We start from the raw sequence: 26,414 nt of genomic DNA, 5'->3' as shown, positions 1-26,414 counted from the left end.
CCCTGGCTACGGGTCTGCTTGAAGGTCTATAGATTACCCCTGTCCAAAGGTATCATGAACTATTCATCACATCAAAACCAGTCTTTGGTCTGTCAGGAAAGGAAATATATTTCCCAACAAGAGCTAAAATATATCTGGTTGTCCAGCATCGCTTTTTTAAATTTTCCGAGTGGCAAGGGTTTCCTTCCGGAAAGCACGGCATAAATGTACCTACATGCTCCGAACATGAAGCACTCCCTTCCGAAACCCCCCTCCTTCTCAGTCCCCCCCTCCCTGAGAAGATCCTTCCGGGAATTACCGGTTGGGGTTAGCCAAAGCTCACGAGAGCTTATTTTTCTTCGTGTTTGTTGCTCTCCAAAAGGGAAAAAGTGGAAATGCCAAATCCACACATTCGGCGCACAAACAAACACAACAAATTTCCTCTCAAATTCGGAAGAGGCCATTTCCAATTCAATGCACATCCGGACGAAAAGAGATGGGAGGGGGGACCAGCTTCCAAAAACAGTTAGTAGCAACAGCAGGGAGCGTTCTGCCAAAGGTCAATGAATTTTAAGCAAACATATTTATTTAGGCCCGCCTCGTAACGGGTTTAGCAAATGTTTTTCGAACCAACAGCGTTTAGATGTGCAGGATTTGGAAGAGAGAATACGTTTAGGGGTGTTTTGAACAGAAATGTTAAAGCTTATCATATTCAACTTTAAATGTTTTTCATAAGTTAAGATTGTTTATTTTTTTTTCGTTGTTTCTTTGAGTTAATAGAAAAGTCTTAAGCTTATGAAAAATTCAAAGAACTAAAAGGATTAGGCATTCCCTACCCACTCTTATACGTTTCAGATATGTGGGAATAACTGCGCTCCTTCTCAGTCGTTGTCGTCCCTTTCCAAGAATTGGTCCGGTTTTCTTAAATCCCTATACGAAACAGAAGGCATGCCAACAACGACGACGACGAGATTGTCGGGACTCAGGTCCAGAAGCTGAGATTTAGAGGCTTTTATCGGGCCACTGCGGCAGGGTTTCCCAGCCAGTAGAAAAATACTTTTATGACGATTTTAAACCCTTTAATTCGTTTATGCTCGATTTTGTTTTGCTCTCAAAATTTGACAGGGCTAGGCAGTAAACCTTTCATGATCGGCTCGATCGTTCAATGTTGACTGAGCGCGCCTCTGTCTTGATCTTCATTCCGAAATATAACCGTCAGTGAACGCACACGATGTTGAAACGAACGAAGCCGAGCCCAACACTCAAGCAGCCGCTCAACTGGCAGCCACATGCTTTTTCTTTGTTTTTTTTTTTCTCGCTATTTCTAAAATTGATTTGATCCAATCAAATCATGTTGCATTTTTAAAGCTTTCACTAAGAATGTATTTTTACCTTCCTCACCTCAATGAGGAAAGGCTATAAAATCACTCGAAAAATGAACTTCTTTATTAGACCTCCTAGACCCTTCACGTATACCTATCGACTCAGAATCAAATTCTGAACAATGTGAGTCCGTGCACCCAAAAATGTGCACTCGATTATCTCCGGACTGGCTGAACCGATTTAGACTGTAAGGGTCTCATTCAATCCGTCTTGGGGTCTCACAAGACCCTAGTTAATATTATGAAGTTTACAAAAGTACTTCAAAAGTTATGCTAAAAAAACGGTTTTAGCTAAACTTGTAAAAAGGGTGGTTTTTGTAAGAAAACCCGTCATGCAATATATTGTTAGAAAGGTATTAGAAAGACCTGTCCAAAAGATTGAAGATCTGACAACCCCATCAAAAGTTATGAGCACTTAAGTGTTATTTATACACTTTTTTGAGGCCGGATCTCAAATATTTTGATGAAAAAGTTGTCCGGATCTATTATGCGGCCCATCGTTGGATAGGTAATCAAAAGACCTTTCCAACGAGCCCAAAAGATTGATGATCTGACAACCCTATCAAAAGTTATAAGTACTTTAGTGTTTTCAATACACTTTTTTGAAGCCTGATCTTAGATATTTTGATAAAAATATGCGAGGAATGCACCAACCTCCTAAAGGTGGATTAAGTAACGTTTTTTTTGATAATATGGTAAGTTTCAAAGATAAATACTAAACAAAATCACAAAACACCGTTTTCGAAAATACTCAAAATATTGTAATTTGCAATATGAGTATCAGATTTGAAGTTTCACATGCATTTTCAATGATTTAGAGCATTCTGAATGAAAAACTAAAATTTTCACAAAATACCGTATTTTTGTTAAGGTACCCAAATTTTCATAATTTGCAATATGGGTTTCAAACGATTCGAAATTTGTCATGCATTTTCTTTGTTTTAGAGTTTTTTTGAATGATTTACTAAAATTTTCACAAAATAACGGTTTTTTTAAATACTTAAATTTTTATAATTTGCCATATGAATGAATAAAATTTTTACAAAATACCGTATTTTTTTTGAATACCCAAATTTTCATAATTGCCAACATGGGCATCAAATGATTTGAAATTTTGCATGCATTTAAACAATTTTAAAGTTTTTGTAAATTAAATACTTAAATTTTCACAAAAAAACCCTATTTTTTTAAGTATAATCCAATTTTCATAATTTGCAATACTCATTTTTTCAAAATTTAGGCCATCATTATGCACAATTTCGGTGAAAGAATCTAGCAAAATTTCACATTGTTTGATACCCATACTGCAAGTTATGAAAATTTAAGTATTTTCAAAAAAATACAGTATTTTGTATCGGTATCATGTGAAAATTTGAGTATTTAATAAAAAAAACTCTAATCAAAGTGAAAAGCATACACATTTTCGCTTCGTATGATACCGATGGTGCAAATTGTAAAAATTAAAGTATTTTCATAAATACGTTATTCTGTGGAAATTTTAGTATTTTACAAAAAAAAACGGTTATAAAAGGGAAAAAGCAAACAAAAGTTCGCTTCGTTTGATACTGATAATGCAAATTATTAAAATTTAAGTATTTTCAAAAAATAGGTTTCAATATTCAATAGAAATACCCTAATAAAAGTGAAAAGCATACAAAATTTCACTTCGTTGATACCAATTTTTCAAATTTTGAAAATTTTTGTATTTTCGAAAAATACGGTATCCTGTAAACATTTAAGTATTGAACAAAAATAAAACTCTAATCATAGTGAAAAGCATACCAAATGTCTCTTCGTTTGATACTCGTAATACAAATTCTTGAAATTTGAGTATTTTCGAAAAAATACGTTATTTTGTGATTTTTTAGTATTTGTGCTTCGAAATTTACTACAATATTAAAAAAAAAAATATTCTTAGTGAAAGCATTTAAAATTTAACATAATGTTTATGGATTAAGTCAATTCTAGAACAAAATTAAAAATAAGTTATTACACAGCATTACCTGAGCAGTTCTCTCAGATTTCGGTAATTCGATTTTTTTTTAATCCAACTGAAACTTTTTTGGTGCCTTCGGTATGCCCTAAGAAGCCATTTTGCATCATTAGTTTGTCCATATAATTTTCCATACAAATTTGGCAGCTGTCCATACAACAATGATGTATGATAATTCAAAAATCTGTATCTTTAAAAGGAATTTTTTGATCGATTTGGTGTCTTCGGCAAAGTTGTAGGTATGGATATGGACTACACTGAAAAAGTATGATACACGGTAAAAAAAATGGTGATTTTTTATTTAACTTTTTGTCACTAAAACTTGATTTGCAAAAAACACCATTTTTATTTTTATTTTTTCATTTTTAATATGTTTTAGGGGACATCAAATGCCAACTTTTCAGAAATTTCCAGGTTGTGCAAAAAATCATTGACCGAGTTATGAATTTTTTAATCCATACTGTTTTTTTCAAAAAATCGAAATATCGGTCGCAAAAATTGTCAACTTCATTTTTCGATGTAAAATCGAATTTGCAATCAAAAAGTATTTTAGTGCAATTTTAATAAAGTGCACTGTTTTCAAGTTATAGCCATTTTTAGGTAACTTTTTTGAAAATAGTCGCAGTTTTTCAATTTTTAAAATAAGTGCACATGTTTATTATAATATTTTTGAAAAGCTGAGACTGAGCTGAGAAATTTTATATATTTTGCTTTTTTTGAAATTTGTTGATACGACCCTTAGTTGCTGAGATATTGCCATGCAAGTGTTTAAAAACAGGAAAATTAAAGTTTTCTAAGTCTCACCCAAACAACCCACCATTTTCTAATGTCGATATCTCAGCAACTAATGGTCCGATTTACAATGTTCAAATATGAAACATTAGTAAAATTTTCCGATCTCTTCGAAAAAAATATTTGCAAAATATTTATACCAAGACTAACATTTTGAAAGGGCGTCATATTGAATGTTTAACCCTTTTGAAATGTTAGTCTTCATTTAAATTTTTTGAAAATCTTGTTACTTAATATGATAACAATGCAGAAAAATGCTTTTCAGATTAATTTTAATTGATTGTACTTCTATTTTCATTACCATTTTTTTGCCCCCCTGGGCGACATAATCTTTGAAAAATATTTGCAACGGCCTTACTTCAAAAATCTTTGTTTTTTTCCTTGATTTTATACAAAAAAAAGGTCCTCAAACCTTAAGCATTCAATAAACTGCCCAAACTCATAACCTCACTAGTTTCGAAACCCCTGACCACTCACAGATGCCCACCTCCTCTAAACTGTCCAAATTGAATCAAAATGAGAGGGTGGAAAATTTCGTCCACCCACCCATGCTTGCTGATGATGGCGATTGTCTGGGATTTGGCGTGGCGTGTGGGTGGGTGGGGTTTGGAATAATATCCTCCCGGAGCGAAGAAGGACCTCTTCTGGCCAAAGGAGTCCCCACTATAAAAAGTTGAGCTTTGCTTTGTTGTGAACATTTGCGGATGGCGTTTTTCAGGATTTGAGGGGTTTTGCGGTTTTTGGTCAGTGTCTCTTTTTGAAATATAATCAAATCATTTTACGGTTATCTTATTCTGTTGCCCGGTTCTTGATAGTTTTTGAAGCTCGTTTGGACGCAAAAACTGATAGTGGGTTGCCATCTTGACAGGTCATTTTTGTTTGCAAAATCATCCAAGCCGGATAGCGAGAAGGGAAGACCCAGCTTTTTATCTGAAACCGGCAACCGATACACACATATATCTCAGGATTTGAGCTGACCTTTTCCTCTTTTCTGGTTGGTGGTTGAGAGTTGGGTTGTGCTGCAGCCAGCAGAAAAAAGGGTCGATTAAGACTGTGTGATGGCAACACTTTGTCGAGTGGGCTTCGTGGTTTTTCCTCTTGCCAGGGGGGAGATTAGGACGGAGACAAATTTGAGCGCTATCAATTTTGGGAGTCCGTTTGTGACACTTTGCGGGGACGATTTTGCTGACAGAGAAATTAAAAGGATCCCACTGGAAATAATTGAAAGCAGCGAAAGAATCACTGGCCACAGCTAAATGATTGCACTTAATTTAGAAAAAAATAAGTTGCTGGGTTTTCGTTATGATTAAACTTTTAACGAATGAAAGTTTGCAGTTTTACAAGTTTTACACATATCGACATTTCTGAAGTTGTTGTCAGTAAACGTATTAGTTTCGTCATGGTATGATAGAATTGGGCTCCTTGAAAACTCTCCAATCGACAGAATTGAATTTTAGTGAATCTCCTGCCAATAAATAAAATTTTAAATTTTGGAAATAAATGCTAACATAAGTTTGTCCATATAATTTTCCATACAAATTTGGCAGCTGTCCGTAGAAAAATGATATATGAAAATTTAAAAATCTGTATCTTTTGAAGGAATTTTTTGATCGATTTGGTATGGATACGGACTACACTACACGGTAAAAAAAATTTGGTGATTTTTTATTTAACTTTTTGTCACTAAAACTTGATTTGCAAAAAATACTCTTTTAAATTTTTTTTTATATTTTTTTATATGTTTTAGGGGACATTAAATGCCAACTTTTTTGAAATTTCCAGGTTGTGCAAAAAATCTTTGATTGAGTTATGCATTTTTAATCAATAGTGATTCTAAAAAAAATCGAAATGCTGGTCGCAAAAAATATTAAACTTTATTTTTTGATTTAAAATTGAATTTGCAATCAAAAAATACTTTAGCCTGTACCTGAGGCTTTTGCTTTTAAACCTATCGAATCATATCATGTTGTTAATGCAATATATGATATAAAATCTAATGCAGTTGGTCTGGACGAAATTCCAATTAAATTTTGCAAAGCTATAATTCCCCTCATAGTTGAACCCATTCGACATATTTTTAATAAAATAATTAAAACTTGTATTTACCCCAAAGTTTGGAAAATATCGAAAGTTGTACCTATTAAAAAGAAAGGTCTTAAAATTAGTTTGGACAATTTACGTCCAATTAGTATTTTATCTGCGCTTTCTAAAGCTTTTGAAAGAGTTATTAAAAAACAAATTACGGATTTTGTTTCTCGTTTTGATTTATTAACACCTTGCCAGTCGGGATATCGCCCAAGACATAGTACTAAAACAGCAATGCTAAAGATATGTGATGATATTGGCTTAGTGATAGACTCAGGTGGATACGTTGTGCTTATTCTTTTAGACTATTCTAAAGCATTCGATACTATTTGTCATAAAACTTTGTGTGATAAATTAAAAATGATTTTTGGTTTTTGTCCTGATGCAGTACGTTTAGTACGATCTTATTTGTCAAATAGATTTCAAACTGTTTTTAACGACGGAATATTTTCTCAGTTGCTTCCGGTTCTTTCAGGAGTGCCACAAGGATCCGTTCTTGGTCCATTACTTTTCTCATTATACATTAATGATCTACCGTCACACCTACAAGGATGTGGTGTTCACTTGTTCGCAGATGACGTACAGATATATTTTGACTGTACCAATAAACCACAACTTGAAATATCTAACATGATAAATACAAATATGACCATTGTTGCCAATTGGGCTATTTCAAACAATTTAAAACTTAATGCATCAAAAACGCAAGCTATTTGTATTTCAAGATCAAAAAGACCTGTGTTTAAACCCGACATATTTTTAAATAATCAATTAGTTCATTATAACGATACAGTTATCAGCTTAGGAGTGAAAATTACCAGTAAATTCGAATGGGACGAATTCATTTTGATGCAGTGTGGAAAAGTTTATGCTGCTTTAAGATCCCTTCGTCTCAAAGCAAATCATCTCGACTTTAAGATTAAACTAAAATTATTTAAAGCTTTAATTTTACCGCACTTTATAACCTGTGACTTTGTGTTGAAACAATCGTCCACTTTTGCTTATAATAAATTAAAAGTTGCTTTAAACTGTTGTGTACGTTTTGTGTTTGGTTTAAATCGTTTTGCAAGCGTGACTCACAGACAGAATATCCTAATTGGTTGTCCGTTTTCTCGTTTTGGTGTGCTTAGATCAGTTCTACTCTTACATAAATTTATTGTCAATCAGTCCCCTCCATACATCACCTCAAAAATAACTCCTATGAGAAGCCGAAGAGGAAGAAAATTCATCTTGCCAAGATTTAGATCATCTCACTATGCCAATTCTTTTTTTGTTAGAGGTATTGCAGAATGGAATCAATTGCCGCCTAATCTACAATTGTTAAATTCGAGTATAGGATTTAAGAAAGCATGTTTAGAGCATTTTAATAATAGTTAGTTTTTAGATTAATTCAGTTTGATTGTCTAGTTCTTTCTTTCGTTGTTTACCAATTGTTTCTCAGCGCATTTCATTCTACGTCACGGCGTGAACAGATAAGATGTATGTCTTAAGTTCGGAATAAATATAAACAAACAAACAAATAGTTAAATTTTGATGAAGTGCACCGTTTTCAAGTTAAAGCCATTTTTAGGTAACTTTTTAGAAAATAGTCGCAGTTATTCATTTTTTTAAATGTGTGCCCATGTATGCCTAGTTTAAAAAAATATTTTTGAAAAGCTGAGAAATTTTTTCACATTTTGCTTTTCTGAACTTAGTTAATACGACCTTTGTTTGCTGAGATGTTGTCATGCAAAGATTTAAAAACAGGAAAAATTATGTTTTCGAAGTCTCACCCAAACAACCCACCATTTTCTAATGTCGATATCTCAGCAACTAATGGTCCGATTTACAATGTTAAAATATGAAGCATTCCACAGTGTTCGGAATGGCAAAATTAAGTGGAATAAATTGATAACTCCTTTATTTGACGTCCTAGCCAATTGGTGTCTTCGGAAGAGTTGTTGAACACACTTTCAACTACATTTCCTTAAAAATATCTCCGTGTCTATCGGTGTCTATTTTAAGATATCTCAATTTGAATTTGAAGGATTTTAATCAATTTATTTATTATTTTTAAGCGAAATCTTATTGAAATCGTGGTAATAATCAATATATTGAAGGGTAAACTGATCGATTTTTGACACACATTCTAAAATTATGAATAAAAACATGTTTAGCCCAAAAATTACGTAAGTGAAAATTTTAAATAATTGTTCGTATTTAAAATTAAGAATTTCCTTTTATATTTGGTCACTTTAGAAAGGTTGTCGTATTTTTTCATAGACAAAGTATTTTCCATAAAAATCGATCAATTTACCCTTCTATATAACGATTATTACCACGATTTCAATAAGATTTCGCTTAAAAATTATAAATAAATTGATTAAAATCCTTCAAATTCAAATTGAGATATCTTAAAATAAACACCGATAGACACGGAGATATTTTTAAGGAAATGTAGTTGAAAGTGTGTTCAACAACTCTTCCGAAGACACCAATTGGCTAGGACGTCAAATAAAGAAGTTATCAATTTATTCCACTTAATTTTGCCATTCCGCACACTGTGGAATGTTTCATATTTTAACATTGTAAATCGGACCATTAGTTGCTGAGATATCGACATTAGAAAATGGTGTTGTTTGGGTGAGACTTAGAAAACATCAATTTTCCTTTTTTTAAACACTTGCATGGCAATATCTCAGCAACTAAGGTTCGTATCAACGAAGTTTAAAAAAGCAAAATATAGATAATTTTCTCAGCTTTTCATAAATATTTTTTTCAAGAGTAGGCAAACATGTGCACTAACCTAAAAAAAATGAAAAACTGCGTATCCTAATAAATCTTAAAATACTTACTTTGGGAATTTAACTTTTAGAAATAGAAAGTGAAATAAAAAAATCGAGCTTTTTTCGTGTACCTTTTTTTTTTTTTTTTTTTGAAGTCCTAATTATAAATTTCAATTTTGCCTAAGGCACTTAATCGATCGAACAATCCCTTCTCAAGAAACAGATTTTTAATATTTACATACCCATTTTGTAACTCACAAATTTGTAAGGAGACTTGAATGCAAAATAACTTCTTTTGATATAGGACAGAGTTCATCCATCGTTAAGCAAACATTTTCTTAAAACGCGATTTTTTTTAAAATAAAAATAATGAATATTGACAAAGTATTTCAAAGTTATCGATTAAAAAAAAACCCTGCTTGATAAACCATTAGTTCAAACGTTAGTTATCAAAACAAACCGTGTTTGGCCGGCCGATAACTTTTACTGCTTTTACTGCCAACTCAGAGCGCCCTAAATCGTATAATCAGTCTTTTTTGATCCCAGGTTGTCAACAAAAAAGTACGCAACAATAAACGTGACACACAAACATGTCGTGTTTGTGAGCATGCATGAACGTGTGCGTTCTTTGTCCTCCTTCCGACAAAAAAGGTCCTTCGCACATTACTCCGGATGACTAACCATGGTCAGGCCGAAAAATTGTCCACGTTGACCTCGAACCCACGACACACACACAACTTTCTTCATGGATGATTAATCACTAGAGCTTTTTTTTTTTTGGTTAGTGCTGCCACCTGGTGGTGCACGCGGTGTGACTTATTTAGAATTTGTCATAATTTATTATTTTGTTATTTTTTTTAAATTTCCGTTACATTTTTTTTAATGATTAACTAATTTTCTCAATTTTGAAACACCTTGCCAACCTAAAACACTCTCACTCACCGCCCTCGATGTCGTGTAGTTATTGCTGATAAGTGGCCTCTTATTATCATCGATAAATCTTCTTTGGTGTGTGCTTGTGTCGGCGTTCTATTTGTTGAGGTGGCAAATTGTGGTTCCGTTGACCCAGGTGCGGCAGCTTATTAGAAACACACAACCAAAATGAATCAATCATCATATTACGTGTGGTCAAAGAATTGAACCGATAAGCACACATTGTCAAACAACAGTGGACACATCGACATTCGTTATGAAATCAAATTTAATGCAACTTGTGTGTATCGTTTTTGTTTGGGGATTTCTTTCCGGGGAGAGAGTCCCGAATTTTCCAATTAAAAGAGGCTTGTTTTGGGATAATTTAAATTATTCTGGGGAAATGGGGAACCCCTTTTTTTCGCCAGAATCAAAGGAAGGAGGGTCATAAAACCGATATAACGTTTTCCCAGCGCCGGATTGCACGCACCAACTATGGTTGGAGGCAGTTTTGGCCACTTAAAAATTCCATGTAAAAAAGGTGATCGGGTTTTAAAAATGTTTGGAAAAAGCTGGTAGAAAAAGTGTCTAGAATTTAATTTTGACTAAGAATAAGTATAACATTTTCTTTGAAGAATCATTTTAATGTTATAGTTTTGTCAAAATTAATTTTTACTTTTTTTGTTTGATAAAAAATTAAACTTTTAAGCACTGAGTTCTCTACGAAATCGGTCTTTTTTATTAACTTTAATTTTTGTATTTTTTTTATTCAGCTGAAATTTTATTGGTGCCTTCGGTATGCCCAAAGAAGCCATTTTGCATCATTAGTTTGTCCGTATAATTTTCATTACAAATTTGGCAGCTGTCCATACAAAAATGATATATGAAAATTAAAAAATCTGTATCTTTTGAAGGAATTTTTTGATCGATTTGGTGGGTATTTCTCGCAAAAAATAAAATTTTCTTCAATACTTAGATATTTTGGAAACTAATGATGGTAAAACAACTGAACAGTGCATTTTAAAACCCTTTTTTCATTAAATTGATGAAACCTCGACTTTGGTCAGAGTCGAGGGACATAAACTTCAAAAAATATTTGCAACGGCCTAAAAATAATTTTATGAAAAAAAGGCACCAAAAAGTTTCAGCCGGATTAAAAATACAAAAAAAAAATCGAATGATTGAAATCTCAGAGAATTGCTCACTGGGTAATTCTCCGCCAACTCACACAGCAGTTGCCCCGACCCCTCTTCGATTTGCGTGAAACATTGTCCTAAGGGGTAACTTTTGTCCCTGATCACGAATCCGAGGTCCGTTTTTTGATATCTCGTGATGGAGGGGCGGTACGACCCCTTCCATTTTTGAACATGCGAAAAAAGAGGTGTTTTTCAATAATTTGCAGCCTGAAACGGTGATGAGATAGAAATTTGGTGTCAAAGGGACTTTTATGTAAAATTAGACGCCCGATTTGATGGCGTACTCAGAATTCCGAAAAAACGTATTTTTCATCGAAAAAAACACTAAAAAAGTTTTAAAAATTCTCCCATTTTCCGTTACTCGACTGTAAAATTTTTTGGAACATGTCATTTTATGGGAAATTTAATGTTCTTTTCGAATCTACATTGTCCCAGAAGGGTCATTTTTTCATTTAGAACAAAATTTTTCATTTTAAAATTTCGTGTTTTTTCTAACTTTGCAGGGTTATTTTTTAGAGTGTAACAATGTTCTACAAAGTTGTAGAGCAGACAATTACAAAAATTTTAATATATAGACATAAGGGGTTTGCTTATAAACATCACGAGTTATCGCGATTTTACGAAAAAAAGTTTTGAAAAAGTTGGTCGTCATCGACCGTGGCCGTTCATGGTCACCCGCGACAGACACGGACGACGAAACAAAGAGAAACGCAAAAAGTAACTTTTTCAAAACTTTTTTTCGTAAAATCGTGATAACTCGTGATGTTTATAAGCAAACCCCTTATGTCTATGTATCAAAATTTTTGTTATTGTCTGCTCTACAACTTCGTAGAACATTGTTACACTCTAAAAAATAACCCTGCAAAGTTAGAAAAAACACGAAATTTTAAAATGAAAAATTTTGTTCTAAATGAAAAAATGACCCTTCTGGGACAATGTAGATTCGAAAAGAACATTAAATTTCCCATAAAATGACATGTTCCAAAATTTTTTACAGTCGAGTAACGGAAAATGGGAGAATTTTTAAATCTTTTTTAGTGTTTTTTTCGATGAAAAATACGTTTTTTCGGAATTCTGAGTACGCCATCAAATCGGGCGTCTAATTTTACATAAAAGTCCCTTTGACACCAAATTTCTATCTCATCACCGTTTCAGGCTGCAAATTATTGAAAAACACCTCTTTTTTCGCATGTTCAAAAATGGAAGGGGTTGTACCGCCCCTCCGTCACGAGATATCAAAAAACGGACCTCGGATTCGTGATCAGGGACAAAAGTTACCCCTTAGGACAAAGTTTCACGCAAATCGAAGAGGGGTCGGGGCAACTTTTCCCGATTTCGTGTGAGTTGGTAGAGAATTACTTCACTAGTATCGAAAAGTAAATTTTTTGAGTATTTTTTTGTTTTGAATGGTGAATTTACTCAACGCATGGATACTTGACATACAATTCCATTTAAAAAGAGCTTTTTCATATTATTGCATCAATTATTACTGAAATAATAATTTTGAATGTAAAAAACTTGAACAAAAATTTATGATGGTAAAACGTAAGAAATTTAAAATAAAATGGATAAACTATTGATAATAAGATGCTGAAAATTTAAATAATTGATAAATCTATAAACTAAAAATTTAAAATTGAAAAAAACTGAAAAGATCCAATAACAGAAATTGAAAACTATGTTTTAAATATAAAAAATGTAGCCATGTTATATGAAATGAATGAAATGAAATGAAAGATGAAATTTATTTATTTAAAAAAAAAAGGCCGCAGCAAATATTTTTTGAAGTTTATTATTATATTTTGCAATCATTAGATCCCATAATATTGAGGTAACGGCGAAAACTAAAATTTCTGACAATGCACAATATTTTCAAATCAACAAATCTATTTTATTTTCAGTAAGATTTTTTTTTGAAGGTTTGGTGACTATAACCTTGCGAAAAATTTAAATGGCGAATAAAAAATATAAAACTATGTATAATTTGATGTTGAAAAATTGAAAAATCATTAATTCAAAAAATTGCATTGTAAAAAATGAGAAAATTAAACATTTTCAATTGATAAATTGATAAATTGATAAATTGATAAATTGATAAATTGATAAATTGATAAATTAATAAATTGATAAATTGATAAATTGATAAATTGATAAATTGATAAATTGATAAATTGATAAATTGATAAATTGATAAATTGATAAATTGATAAATTGATAAATTGATAAATTGATAAATTGATAAATTGATAAATTGATAAATTGATAAATTGATAAATTGATAAATTGATAAATTGATAAATTGATAAATTGATAAATTGATAAATTGATAAATTGATAAATTGATAAATTGATAAATTGATAAATTGATAAATTGATAAATTGATAAATTGATAAATTGATAAATTGATAAATTGATAAATTGATAAATTGATAAATTGATAAATTGATAAATTGATAAATTGATAAATTGATAAATTGATAAATTGATAAATTGATAAATTGATAAATTGATAAATTGATAAATTGATAAATTGATAAATTGATAAATTGATAAATTGATAAATTGATAAATTGATAAATTGATAAATTGATAAATTGATAAATTGATAAATTGATAAATTAATAAATTGATAAATTGATAAATTGATAAATTGATAAATTGATAAATTGATAAATTGATAAATTGATAAATTGATAAATTGATAAATTGATAAATTGATAAATTGATAAATTGATAAATTGATAAATTGATAAATTGATAAATTGATAAATTGATAAATTGATAAATTGATAAATTGATAAATTGATAAATTAATAAATTGATAAATTGATAAATTGATAAATTGATAAATTGATAAATTGATAAATTGATAAATTGATAAATTGATAAATTGATAAATTGATAAATTGATAAATTGATAAATTGATAAATTGATAAATTGATAAATTGATAAATTGATAAATTGATAAATTGATAAATTGATAAATTGATAAATTGATAAATTGATAAATTGATAAATTGATAAATTGATAAATTGATAAATTGATAAATTGATAAATTGATAAATTGATAAATTGACAAATTGAAAAATTGAAAAATTGAAAAACTTGATAAATTGTTAATTGATAAATTGATAAATTGAAAAATGTATAAATTGATAAATTGATAAATTGATAAATTGATAAATTGATAAATTGATAAATTGACAAATTGATAAATTGATAAATTGATAAATTAATAAATTGATAAATTGATAAATTGATCAATTGATTAATTGATAAATTGAGAAATCGATAAATTGATAAATTGATAAATTGATATATTGACAAATTAAAAAATTGAAAAATTGTAAAATTGAAAAATTGAAAAATTGAAAATTTGATGAATTGATCATTGATAAATTGATCATTGAATAATTATAAGTTTTTAAGAAACCACCTTTTTGTTGATATTTTTTTATTTTCCGAAGTTTGAAAAATTTTCATCATTTAAAAAATAACATAATAAAAATCCCGTTTTGCTATGGAATTTCATTTCCTATTTTGAAACTGCTGGAACCCGAGGCTGGGATTGAACCGGTGACCGAGATCCGTCCCAAAGTAGGCAGTTTTGCGCACAAATGACCGCTCCCGCCGAGCCGGGCCGGACATCTAATCCAATATTTATCCTCGTACAAACACATAGTACAAAGAGCCCAGACCGAATAACGCTGGACTCTCTCTTGGGTGGTTAAATTTTGCGCGTGTGTGTGCGTGCTCCGGAAATGTTTTTCTTCCTTCTTCATGCTTCCGAAAGTAAGGTTAGATTCTAGGAAGGTCCCGAGCACTCGGGCCTGTGGCCCATTATCCGGGTGGACTGGGAATTAGATTCTAGGCTCCCAAGTGCCATTACGGGACGTCATGTGGACTTAATGATGATGTGATAACAGTATTACACACCGATTGAAAAGTTGTTCTGGCTCTGTGATTGTGAAGAGGTGGATTTGTGTACATTTTTGATAAGCAATAATCGTTAATAACATATTAATTGGGGTCAGGCTGGAATCTTTGAGGATTTTTGTAACTTTTACTCCAATTTGCGCTCAAAAACAATTCAACAAACGTCAATGAGGCCCATTACTTAATCAATTCGAAAGTAATTTTATGCTCTCTTTTTGAAGTGCCAATTGTTTCAACAGTCCATTCAGCAACATCCCACTTAATGAGTGCACTCAACAAAGTTAATCAAAAATGATAATGAGTTCTGCCGGTGAACATCAAATAACTCAGTTCAACTCGGAATGCCTCGATTGTGCTGTTTTATCAGGAACACACACACACACTACAAAAAAGGGTGCGTGCAGCTGGCAATATTCTCCGGTAATTACCTGATTTCACATTCAACTAAATTACCAATTGGGCAGAGCACACAGTGCACACTTCAATTCGATTAAACCGCGCACTCGACGATATGAACTGCTCCCCGCGAGGATGCGTTTTCCCACTCCCATGGGAGAAAGAGAAAAAGGATGCGTTTCACATGAAATTTTAACGCAAAATGTTCATCCCAAATGCGTTTTGGGTTAACCTTTTGGACGCTAGTTTGGTTTGGTCATATTTTTTTGAAACTTTTTCGACAACAAATTTCAGTTAAAAAATGATAAATTTTAAATTATTGTGGCTACAATAATTTTGATCAATAATTTTGAAATAATGTTTTAAATTTATTGATCGAAGGGATCACAAAATGTATGCAAATCATTATTTTTCATTCAAGTTTCATATATTTTTCCGCATAATGATTTCAAAAAGCTTGAAAAGTTCGAAAGTATCCTGATTTGATTTAAAATTAAAAACTGAAGGGCAATTCTCTTCGATTTAGCAAATAGACTTTAAATTTATTTATTTTTGCAAATTTTGTACATCGATTCCTTGTGTTTAAATAAGCCATTTTGAAAAAAATATTCCTTCAGTCTCCATTAAAACTTCGAGGCTGTACATTAGGGGGCCCAGAAAAAATGATCCCCTGCTCCACAAGTGGAAAACGTTTTGAGGGTTATTTTAAACATTTGTGCAAATTTTGAGCGAAATTGGTTGATATTAATCCATTGATACACGAGCCTAAAGTTGGTGAAGTTTTACAGCTTTGGTATGTTCTACAAAGTTGTAGAGCATTAAATTTCCATTGAGAATCTCACGTTCTAGAATATTTGGATGAAAGTAGCCTACCGTGCAGACCATACTGTAAGAAAATTTGGTTTTCCATACATTCTTTCTATTTTTTTCATACAAACTTCACCTTCGAGTATCAATGGGTTGATTTTGCTCATATTCGGCCCAGAGTCCTAAAATAGCTCAAGGAACAATATTCAGCTTGTGAAGCGAGGTTTTGAGAAAAAGTCCCATATTCTGGGCACCCTACTGTCCATACAAAAGTGCTTTGAAAATATTAGGAAAAATTCTATCTCGAAAAGGGATTTCATGATTGATTTCGAGAGAGTTAAAAGGTTACACATTATAAGGTGTTACGTCGATTCCGTTTTTTTTTTAAGGTATGATGAGGACTTTTCACGAATAAAGTGATACACGATTTTTGTTTTTTTTTTTGTTAAAATAGGATTTTTGAAAAAGTTTTGAAAAAACACTCCAATTTTTTTAAGGCCATTGGAAGCAGTGCGTGGCCGAATGGTTACGCTGTTCGCTTTGTAAGCGGATGATTCTGGGTTCGATTCTCATCTGCTCCAACCTTCCATCGGATGAGGAAGTAAAATGTCGGTCCCGGCCTTGGTTGTTAGGCCGTTAAGTCATTCTAGGTGTAGGAGTCGTCTCCATGCCATAAGTACAAACAACACACCAAACCAAGCCTACTCCGGTGGATTCGCTGGCGGCGGTTGGACTCGCTATCCGAAGGTCGTCAGTTCAAACACTGGGGTGGAAGGTTCCTTGGGGTAGAAAGAGGTTTGGGTGCTCTCCCCATTGAAGCCTTCGGACTCCTAGGTTCGAGCAGAAACTTGCAATAGAGACCACAAAAGACCCGGGGGTCGTTAATGTGGATGGTTTGATTTTTTTTTTATTTGGATTTGCATTCGAAAAATGCTAAGGTAAAATTTAATGAAAAGCATTGTTTTTGAGTCATATTTTATTTTAGGTAAAATTTTTCGATAGTTTGTTCTTCAACAATTTTTGTAATCTAACTAATGCATCAAAAACAAACATCGGAACTGAAAGCCCCCCTTCCCGTCCCACGCCTTGTCTTTAACATCAATCTCTTCCCTACTAACCCCGAGTAGGCCGCGGGTAATCGGCTCCCCTCCCACTAACATTTACACACAAGATCCTCTGTAATTATTAAGTCAAATGTAATTACAAAAGCCGACTCGGTCCTAACCAGGTCTCAGTACCGAAAAGGGCCTAATATAAATAATTTTACGGAAAAAAAAAACGGAACTGAAACTGAAATTTAAAATAAAATGAATATTTTTTTCAAAATTGAAATTATTTTGAAATGATAAAAAAGTTTTCACCGAAAAACCACAAACATCAAACTTATCTAAATATTACTTTGGGAATTAACAAATAGGTTGCTACAAAACAAAATCTTAAAATCCTATATTTTTTCATCCCTTTGCGATTTGGTGTTAACTTCGAAATCTCACTCTTGCAGTAAATTTACCAAAAATAGATATTTTCTTATTTCATACTTTAGACTAAATTATATATTTTTTTAAATATTTTTACTGTGAAGATCAGAAAGTTTCATAAAAGTGTCCAGATTTTCAATATTTTTCCAAAAAACACTATTAAAAAAACCATGTCTAATAAACCAGATTTTGCACCAAAACTCACTATGGCTCAAAAGATGTAACTTTAGACCCTTAAAACACATAAACTTTTGTTCGAAATTTCGCTTCCAACAGTTGGGATATTTGACAAATATTTGACAGCACCGCCTCGAGTAAGCACGTAAATGTATGCCACTTACTGCCCAAAAAGATTAAATCTAATGCACTTGACGTTTCAATTTTGACGACCCATTCCAATCAAATGCTGAAGAAAACCGAGCGAGAAGCGAAGGCAAATAAAGAACAAAGGGTGGCCACCAACACCACCAGCAGCGTGTTGGAGTGAGCCAGTGATGCCAGGAAATTTTCTCTATAAATGCTGAGTGTTCGCTTAAAATTTCATTCATTTTGGCAGCACTAAGCAGACCCAAAAGAACGCTGGAAGCAAAGAAGCAAGCAAGAACTAAGCTGAAAATAGGAAAATGGGCGTGGCCCAATGCACTCGACTGATTAGAATGCATTTGGGAAATATTTTTTTGAAATGCTTGTAAAAGGAATAGCATAACTTTTAATAAAAGTGAAAATAAACAGAAATGTTCACTAAAAGTTGCTCTACTTGTTGGTGTACTTGGTTTTAGTGAATTTCAAGGAACACTCCAGATTATCCAGCATCATTCAAACACGACCGCTTATTAGGCTTAAAATGGGTAAATTTCCCCTATGTTCAAAATTAGCTTTTATTTTGCGGATTTTTTTTTTGTGATAAATTATTACAGCAATTCCATTTAAAGAGGGCACAAACCGAAAAAAAAGTTCTCCGATCGGGTTCAAAAATTTTTGGGGGTTCCTTGGTCAAAATAATTAGACCCGCATTTTTTTGTTTGGCCATTAGGGTGACCTACACCGTGCTAGGGTGGTCCCAAAAACGTCAATTTTCGCAAAAACCACATTTTTCAAAAAATCATAGTAAAATATGCTGATTTTTTCCCGTTTCCGTCACTTTCTTCACAAAAATTTTGAGCTCGAGATCGGAGAACTTTATTTTTCGGTTTGTGCCCTTTTCAAATGGAATTGCTGATTAAATTTTCAATTCAATTCAATTAGTGTTTATTAGAGTTTATCAGTTCTGCTCCAGGATGTTACATTTGCCATTCAGAGATTTGGAGAACCTTTCAACTTAGATCAACTCATATATCTAATTTTAGATTTTGATAGCTGAGTGCTCTTTCAGGGAAAATCAATTTTGACAAAAAAAAACCCTAGATCTATTTATTTAATTTTCTTACTGAATTTAACTTCCTTTTGTAAATATTTTTGTCTTATTGCAATCAGCTTTACCGAAAGCAGAAAAATAACTGGATTTTTGATCTTTAATAACCATTTTATAGAAGAACTCTTAAAACTCAGAAAATTTTAGGGTTGAAAGTTTTACTTGTTCATGTGACTTTGCCAATGTTTTTTGAAATGTGATTTTTTTTTAAGAATGTCAACTTTGGCTGTGAAAAATGCAAACTAAAATACTAAAAGTAAAACAAGAAAAACATAAACTAAGAGAAGTCTTGTTTTTGTAGAACAACAGTTGCTCAAAATGACCTCCTGAACAAGGGAAAAATTAAAAATTTCGAAGAAAAAATTGAGCAGTAGAAGATTAAAGATTTCTGAACACTTTTTTTTTTGTTAAAGATTCGTATTGACAAACTAATCATACAAAATAACTTTTCAGAGCCTAGTTTTTTTTTCTCAAAGAGCTTGGAAAATAAATAGAATACAATCTAATTTCAAAATAGTTGTAAATTTCTAAATATCTGCTAAACAAGTCATTTTTGATGGCACTCGAGGGTTAACCACAATTGTTTCCATCAACAAACTGCAAACCAACCAAACCAATGTTAGCGCACAGGGAACGGGAGGGGGGCGGTCATAAATTCTGCACAATTTCCAGCAACAACGATGTTGCTACCGCGCCAGTGTGTCTCTGTTTGCCATTTGGGGGCTCCCTCCCCGGGGGGATTCAACTGTTAGTGTATGTGTGTGTGCTCACCATCATCAACGATAATATTTAATTAGATATCCGAGCTGCTGCTGTGGCAGTTTGTGTGTGTTCATGTTTGCTTCCAAGCTTATGGCACCTATATGGCAACAGTAGTGATGTTTTGGTTCCCAGTGCAAATTAACTGCATTTGTTCTTGGCTGCTAGGTGGTTTAGTCCACAAAACCTCGCTTTAACCTCGAATCAGTTGCTAGCTTATTGGAGCTCAAAAAGTGCCCTATAATTGGTCTAAGTGAAGGAATATCAGTTTCATGTTTTTCTTGATAAAGTTTAAAAACATACTTACAAAAATACTGAATTTCAACAAATACTTCATTCATCAATAGACATTAAAAAAAATAACATCCTAGTTTAGTATCCAAAACCCTCTGTTATTCTTTGACAATGTACTAGAACCGCTCATGAATAGCATTTCCATTCATTTGCCAAATTGTAATTAAACTGTCTCCTCGCAACACTCCACACTCCAGGCAAATTAGCCGTCACTCTCGCGTGAAACCAAACCAAAACAGTTATCCTATTTTGCGGTGTTCTGCGCCCTCAAGTGCCACAACATCATCAAACGGTGGCGTATTTTGGCACCGTTTGGCCCAGATTGTTCCCGAGTCGGTAGAAGTCTCAAGATTGTCACCTCTATTTTTACAAACTCTAATTTCTTCTAATTTTAATTTTAAAATAAAATTGATTCGTTTAATATCATTTAAGAAATTAAAATATAATTAGAAATTACTAAATCTTGTTTTGTTTTCTATTCCACAATTTCCATCCTGTCGGAACTTCGCTGGTTGCGGTTTGCTGTCGTTCATCGCTCTAGCCACGTGTCACACTACACACGTGTGCAACGAACCCTAGGACCCAGAATTCTGGTGTTGGATCCCCCACCACCTCCCATTCCACACAAAAAAGACACAGTTTCGTTTAGCACTTGAAATTTACTTCCGCAAACATCCGAGCGTTGTTTTAACAGCAGTACTCATTCGCGTCGGTCGTCTATGCAAAGGTCCACAATTTTACCCTTTTGGGTTGTTATAAATTAGCGCATGATTCCGGGATGCACAAACAGTATGAGAGAGAGATGGCTACCGTAGACTTGCTTGGAACCCAAATACGTCAAGTTTTTTTTTACTAAGTACGATCAGTTCGTTCAATTTTTTTTTTTCGACAAAATACATTACTCCTCTTACTTTGTGTTTTTTCTTCTTTAAGCTTTTCTCTATGTTTCCGTAGCTATTCGTTACGTTTTTGATTCCTGTAAAATTATGTCTACCGATTTCTAATGGATTTAAATTGTATTGTGTTTAGCTCTTCTGAAATGTTAGGCTTGATCTTAAAATTGGTAAAACAAAATTATAAAAAGTTTTAGAATATCTAACGATTTGTTTTTAAATTGAAAATCGGATCAATCGTTACAAGATATCTTCAACAATAAATAGTTTTTTTTTTTCAGCGCGAGTCGTACATTTATCCAACGAGGCTGATTATTTTATACAGAGACACAAAATATGCCCAATAATTGATGTTTTGACACTTTGGCTTAATTCTAAGGGCAGGTGCACATTCAGCGGGCAATATCACATGGAAAAAATATAGTTGGACAATTATTTAATTTCTTTAGGGTGGCCACGTACACTTTTCCCTTGAAAATTTGACATTTTCTAATGAAGATATCTCGAGTTTTAAAAAAACACCCCTGAGACCCCTGAGGATCTACTCCTTTGAATGCACCAAGTTGGCTAAAAATTTGTCCTGCGCTTTTTCGAGATATTTTAGTTTGCATCTTTTTACCTTAAATTGGTTGTAACTTTGACCCTTAAGGCCAAATTGAATTGTCTACAAATAAAAAAGATTGTTTTAAGAGCTCTAAAAGTGCCCCGATTATCACTTTTCTCTAAAACTTAACCCTGAATTGCTACTTTCAAAAAACTTATTTTTAAGAGGTTTGCTCAGATGCTTTTTCTGAATTTGGTCGTAGAAGACGTAGCCTATGAGATGAAATTTCAGTGTCTTGGACAAAGTTGCTTGGATTGGCAAGCCCATAAACTTTCTAGAAGACATAAAAATCCCAAAAATATTCCTGAAAAGTTAGATTTCCAAAATCATTCTAATCGTGAACCACCCTAATTCTAATCAAAATCAAAAGTTGCCCCCTCTTATTTGCAACAACTCTTCTGAATATACCAAAACTTCACCATTTTTCAAAAACCCATTTTCCACTTAATTTTGCGATCTGGACCACTGTACAGTAAAAAACTGTGTAAATTTGGGAGGTTGAATATTACCTCTTTTATGATGTAATTTTACCTCAATTTAGACTGAAAAACTGACATTACACCACAAAAGTGGTAAAATTACACATTTTGAGAAGTAAAATTACTCATTTTTTCTGACATAAAAGATGTACGCCTTCCCAGATGTAATATTACCATTATTTTTTTACTGTGTGTGCAATGGGTCCAAAGATTGTGTTAAAAATTATTAGATTTTTTTGTGATATAAAAGTTACGGAAATTGCTTTCCGCATAATTGATCGACGCCACCAACATCGTCAGCACAGCCGACAACAGTAACCCAAACTGCGAACAAAGCTAAACTTCGTATACCTCGCCGCGATTAAAGCAAGTAGCTCGATTAATGCTAAGTAAGCAAAACCTCAGTACCTCGTGTGTGAGGCTCTGGAGGACTTTTCGATTACAATAAAATCAGAACGTTTTGGACCGTCAAACTCAACACTTAGGAGTAATCAATTAAAAGAAACCCACCCTTTCATAATGGACGTTTTATAACTGGCGCAGTCGAGTCTTCGCCGGAAGGTGGCTGTGCCCAGTGATTGAAGTGGTCGTTTGCGAAAATCTCGGTAGTGAGACCGAAAGTGCAAGTTAATGCGAAAAACACGGCAGTTGTTCATTCAGCAGAAATTCGTCACCAACGGCTCTGAAGATCAGCAGTGAAGCAGCCAAGGAAATTGCCTGGTGAAGCAGCCACCGACCGAAGAAGATGAACCAACGTTATCCGCTGGATACTTCGGCAGGAGGCGTGATACCATCATGTGCACATCGCGAAAAACTCGGAACAGAGTTCAGGAGCGCAGCACGACGTGGACTTCAACACCTTCGATGAGGAAAAAATTCAAAATTCAAAAATATTTTTCCAAATTTGATAGGTTAAGTGAGTGTGTGTGTGAGTGAAAACAAAATCAGCAATTCGAAAATCATTTAATGACCAGATTAACTAATTTGACAAAAGGAAAAAACACGATTCAAAATTTGTGTTTTAGAAGATGTGTGAGTGAAAAAAACAAAGAAAACCATTTCAAAATTATGTAGCAAAAAATTTTAAGTTAATCGAGTGTGTTTGAAATTGTTATGAGGAAACATTACAATGAAATAATAGTTTGTTTGTAATAGCTAATTACAAGTCTCAATTTGTAATTCAGAGTTACACAAATGTAACAAACGAAGATGTAATTAAGGATTACGTAATCTTTGATTACAAATATTTGTAACACTGAATTACAAAACAGCAACAACTATAATGTTTCAAACATCACCAAAGAAGCTTGTGATATTTCAAACTCGCTAAGTGACCTGTTTGGTAGTTCTTTCCGATGGAAAATTTTTGTGCAGTCGATACGGATCGGGACGATCCTTTCTTGGTGAGGGAGCAGTTACGGAAATTGCTTTCCGCATAATTGATCGACGCCACCAACATCGTCAGCACAGCCGACAACAGTAACCCAAACTGCGAACAAAGCTAAACTTCGTTTACCTCGCCGCGATTAAAGCAAGTAGCTCGATTAATGCTCAGTAAGCAAAACCTCAGTACCTCATGTGTGAGGCTCTGGGGGACTTTTCGATTACAATAAAATCAGAACGTTTTGGACCGTCAAACTCAACACTTTGGAGTAATCAATTAAAAGAAACCCACCCTTTCATAATGGACGTTTTATAACTTAAACATATTTTGAAAAACTTACATTAAAAAAAAGGGTAACAACTACACTAATAGGCCTTTACCTACACAGTAAAAAAATCATGGTAATATTTCATCTGTGAAGAGGTACATCTTTTATGTCAGAAAAAATGTGTAATTTTACATCTGAAAACGTGTAATTTTACCACTTTTCTTCTGTATTGTCCCTTATTCTGCCTAAATTGAGATAAAATTACGTCATAAAAGTGGTAGTATTCAACCTTCCAAAATTACAACTTCAAAATGTACACCATTTTTTACTGTGTACACTAGGGTGGGTACGGATTTTGAAAAGTTCTCAGATCAAGTTCTGGTGTGGTTCCCCTTGTAGGGCATACCCATAGGGACTCTCACGCCAAATTTCAGCTCATTTGGTTGAAAACTGGCTTGTCTCAAGCGAGTTCAAGTTTACATGGGATTTACTATAGGAAATTTTGAATTTTCGTTCATTCGCTTCTACAGGCCTGGGGAAAACATGTAGAAACTTCTAGGTTGGCCAGGAATGAGCGGCTTCGTCTGGAGAACAACTTTCCCTAAGAGACCAGGTCGATTCGTTCAACCCCCATCGAGCTCAACGGCAATACATCCGGGGTTTTCGGAACATCTATGAATGCTTGATGAACACCGCGACGCCACATGTCAAACAGCTACCACGTGGACTAGCATCGCCTATAAAAAAATACTTTTTATTACTTTTTGAACTATAGAATTATCATTTATGGTGATCCTGATACTATTTAGCTGTATTCTAAACCTCCAAATAAAAAAAACTGTTATGGTGCAAATTTTACAATCACGTGGTAGCTGCACAGAGTAAGACAGAGTCACTACTGCCATTTGATTTTTGGTTCCACTTTGTGGTACATCGCAGGTACATCGCACGCCTGCTAGCAGCAAACCTTATGGAGCCAAAAAATAAAATGACATGTCTTCGGACTGCTTGCTCTGTGTTACTCTGTGGTAGCTGTTTGACATGTGGCGTCGCGGTGTTCATCAAGCATTCATAGCATGCTAAGGGAAATTTCATGCTTTTCTGGGGAAAACCGTTGGTTCCGAAAACCCCGGATGTATTGCCGTTGAGCTCGATGGGGGTTGAACGAATCGACCTGGTCTCTTAGGGAAAGTTATTCTCCAGACGAATCCGCTCATTTCTGGCCATCCTAGAAGTTTCTACATGTTTTCCCCAGGCCTGTAGAAGCGAATGAACGAAAATTCAAAATTTCCTTAGTAAATCCCATGTAAACTTGAACTCGCTTGAGACAAGCCAGTTTTCAACCAAATGAGCTGAAATTTGGCGTGAGAATCCCTATGGGTATGCCCTACAAGGGGAACCACACCAGACTTTGATCTGAGAACTTTTCAAAATCCGTACCCACCCTAGTGTACACATTAGAAAAAAATGGTGGTATAACTTCGGAGCATTTCTCTACCAAAACCGGAAATGGATTTTATTTGTATTTTTTTTATTTGCCTCAAATTTTGTCGGTGTCCTTACCTACACAGTAAAAAAACATGGGGAAGGGGTAAAATTACATCATATAAGAGGTAATATTCAACCTTCCAAAATTACACCTTCCAAATTTACACAATTTTTTACTGTGTATGACAATAGAAGCTAGTTTGTGTCATTGAATCACCCATACAAGTCTCCATAGAATTTAAGCAGCTCGTCGCCTTCGTGCTAACTTGTCGTACGTGCATTTTGGGCCAAATTGAGATAAGAACGCCATTTTGTGCAGCTCACAATGCCTCACCTTTTGACCTTCACAGATCCCCAAAATTCGATTTCAATCCTGAGATAATTCATGAAAACCTAAAAAACTCCGTGCATTTTTGTCACTTTACATATGAAAGAAGTTTTAATCTCGTCGTGCTATCTTGTCACTCCCTGAAAATTGATGTAAGTGCGACAATTGGCCAAAGGGATTTCAGGTCAGAACGCGTTTGACGCACGTGCAAGTTAGACTACCGTAAACATTTGTAATTATAACTCGGGACTCCAGAAACCAACTTCAACCAAACTTCGGGACAATGCACAGAATGGTCAGCCAAACAAAACGTGTTTGTAATTATTTACATTGCGTGCTCTAGTTTTTGTTTATTCAAGGTCAAACATTAAAACGTGTTTTTCTCGGCACGTCGAAATGGCGGGTGCGACAAGATAGCACGACGACGTCGAGCTGTCCATACAAAAATGGTACGTAAATATTCGAAAATCTGTAACTTTTAAAATAATTTTCTGATCAATTTGGTGTCTTCGGCAAAGTTGTAGGTATTGTTAAGGACTATTAAAAAAAAGGTAAATCGATTTTTTTTTGTCAAACAAAAACTTTCAAACAATTTTTGTACCAACCTAATGGTTCGATTTGAAACATTCGTGAATTTTTCCGATCTTTTCGAAAACAATATTTTCATTTATTTAATCAAGACTAACATTTCAAAAGGACCAAACATTCAATATTACACCCTGCAAGTGAATTAATTTTGTCAAAGCCGTATTAGGCCGAAAAATCAGGGGTCAAAAAAATAG

The 26,414-nt window shown here is 33.5% G+C and overlaps 1 protein-coding gene across 1 annotated transcript in view; it reads left to right on the top strand.

Annotated features, from left to right (window-relative positions):
* LOC120419175 (protein MON2 homolog) overlaps positions 1–26,414 on the top strand; it is a 44,282-nt gene that overhangs the window by 1,300 nt on the left and 16,568 nt on the right. The gene's annotated exons all lie outside the window — the stretch shown is intronic.

The sequence above is a fragment of the Culex pipiens genome, chromosome 2 (assembly GCF_016801865.2).
Source record: "Culex pipiens pallens isolate TS chromosome 2, TS_CPP_V2, whole genome shotgun sequence".
In the NCBI taxonomy this organism is placed as follows: domain Eukaryota; kingdom Metazoa; phylum Arthropoda; class Insecta; order Diptera; family Culicidae; genus Culex; species Culex pipiens.
Note: the sequence above shows the minus strand (reverse complement) of the source record. Positions and strands in the feature narration are given on the sequence as shown.